This window comes from Gavialis gangeticus, unplaced genomic scaffold (assembly GCF_001723915.1).
Source record: "Gavialis gangeticus isolate Ggan-Ray unplaced genomic scaffold, GavGan_comp1, whole genome shotgun sequence".
Lineage (NCBI taxonomy): Eukaryota > Metazoa > Chordata > Crocodylia > Gavialidae > Gavialis > Gavialis gangeticus.
Genome location: NW_017729024.1, coordinates 125,601,322 through 125,603,694, shown reverse-complemented (window position 1 = coordinate 125,603,694; position 2,373 = coordinate 125,601,322). Strand labels below are relative to the sequence as shown.

Here is a 2,373-nt window from a genome sequence, read left to right as displayed (position 1 = left end):
ACCTGTTGCCTCCCCACCCCCCAGGTCCCAGCCTCCCCCACAACCCACCCCTCTGTGGGGCAGAGGGTGGGTGTGGTGGGAATGGGGGGCCCCCCAAACAGCCACTTGTAGGCTGGAACTCTGAGAGCCTGCACGGAAATAGCCAGTTTCCCATGTTTTTCTCTCTCTCTTTTTAAGAAGTTCGTTGATCCATTTTTCAAGTTTGATTATGACTATTTCATATATTCTTGCGACCCACTTTTGGGTCATGACCTACAGGTTGACTAAGGTGGCTACACCTTAATGCAACATGGGCTGAGAAGCACAGATCAGAGATAATCCTGCCCTGGAATGGCATAGCTTTAAGCTGCATGAGGAGTGCTTAAAACTAGTTTTACGTGTTAATGTGAGAACAATCCAGGTGTTAAGAGCTCCAAGACCCAGCCAAAATTATGCTAACTAAAGAGCAGTTGCAACACTGTCTTCTTGACTTTAGCAGCTGATCTTGCAGTTAGACCAAGAACATAATGCTTAAATCAGTCATACCATATAGCCATCTTGCAAGCTTCAGTTACACATTTCCATGCTCTGGTAAAGAGCATGGAAATACAGCACATTATGTTTGCAAGGACGGATAAATCAGTCCACTACCATCCAGCTAACATATAGTGAGTAATCATCTACTTTGATATCCTCAAAACGGAGATGTCTTGAAGCCCTAGAGAAGGCAATGAAAAGACAGGAGAATAGTATATAAAAGTTCTTCCTGCCAAAGTAGCCTGAACACATCCTTGAAACATCCACTGTATGGAATTTCTTCTCTTGATGGTGCTGTTCGAGGAGCAGCAGGAGGATGTGCTATGATCTGAACAGTGCTGGAGGGAGCCAACATTGTTCAAAGGTGCCACAGTGGCAGGGGTCTTGCAAGGCTCCAACAGCTCTTCATTGGGCAGCCTATCAGGGAGCCAGCCACTCTCCCTCCCTCCTCTTTTGGAAATACTGGGAGGTTGGTCACAGGGACCTCAATTATGCCAGGTATAACTGAAAAGGCTTTTTACATGCATGGCACTGGAAAATAGTGAAGTTGCTGTTTGAAACAGCTAGCAGTTTGTATACTAGGCTTTTTCTGCCAGAATCCACATGAACACTTGTGCGTTAGTTTTTTGTGCTGAAAAGGTGTTTTTCCTAGCACAACTGTAACATCTGTCCATAGCCTGAGACAGTTCTAGCTTATGAGAATTAGCATAGTTTGGTCCTATACAAGGTTGCACGTAATCCTGGAAATGTATACATAAGCCCTTGATCCCACAACAAGGAAGACATCTTGAAATGAAGCTGGGTTCATGCCTCCTGTGGAACAAAGAGCTGAGCATTTCATATGCTCTTTCATGGCAAAGATCTAAAATGGGATTTTCCATTATCAATAGGCATACTGGCTTGATGATGAATCTCTTCTGAGAGCACTTAAGGTTAGGTTGAACTGTTTGCTTGGAAAGTCTTCTAGATCATTGATGAATCCTGTAAGATGATGAAGAGCCTTTAGGGTTCTCTCTCATTATTGGTACAAAGTCCATTATGACAGCTTCTTGATGCAGGAATCATGAGGGGGTACCTCCTTGTTTGTTTATTCCAGTGGTTTTCAACCTATGCTCTGTGCAACCAAGGTGTTCTGCAATAGGTCATCAGGGGCTCTGCAAAGAGATTGGGGATAATGGTGGAGCAAGGCAGAAGGTGGTGTACCACCACTGCCAGGCCACATCACCTGGCTTCACATTAGCTCACATGGCCTGTGGAGCCAAGGGTTGGAGGCTCCAGCAGCAGAAGTAATATGAAAAGTCTCTATGATTTTAGAAAGTTTGAAAAACACTGGTTTATACAATAAATTATACCTGCACCATTAAATTCTGTAGAATGGGTTGGAATGTCATACAAGCTAATTTAATTGCTCATAACTCTAATATGTTTATGCAAAACAATCACATTCTCTTCAGACCAAGTTCTTTACATATGAAGGTGGTCAAGGTACATACCTCAACCTTATCCTGATGCATTCATGGTGTTTATAAAAGAAGCAGTAGAGAAAGATCTCTCTTCAGTGTTGAATATAAAAATCACCAGTTCTGTGCTGATAGAAAGTGCAAGGGGACTACAAGTTGCACACCAAGTCTTTAACTAGGCTTGAAAAACAGGTGCAACTGAAGTCTGACAAGAAGTATCACATAAGCACAGGTTAACAGGTGAACTAGAAGTCCAAGATAAATTCATATTTTGGATGCTGGGAAGTATCAACTGAAGAGAAAAAAAGTGTGTGTTCAGGAAAAGAGACTTTCACCAATTTGGAGTTGCTGAGGGCTCCTGTGAATTCTATTGTCTGTGATTGGGGGGGGGGGGGAC

The 2,373-nt window shown here is 43.2% G+C and overlaps 1 long non-coding RNA gene across 3 annotated transcripts in view; it reads right to left on the bottom strand.

The window, feature by feature from the left end:
- Positions 1 to 876: 876 nt before the first annotated feature.
- Positions 877 to 2,373, bottom strand: part of LOC109297692 — a 38,687-nt gene continuing 37,190 nt past the window's right edge. For 2 of the 3 annotated variants that reach the window (XR_002097386.1, XR_002097387.1), the window contains exon 5: positions 877 to 1,497. This is a non-coding gene — a long non-coding RNA (uncharacterized LOC109297692). Of the gene's footprint in view, positions 1,671 to 2,373 lie in introns of all 3 variants that reach the window. The other variant, XR_002097388.1, reaches the window with a different exon arrangement.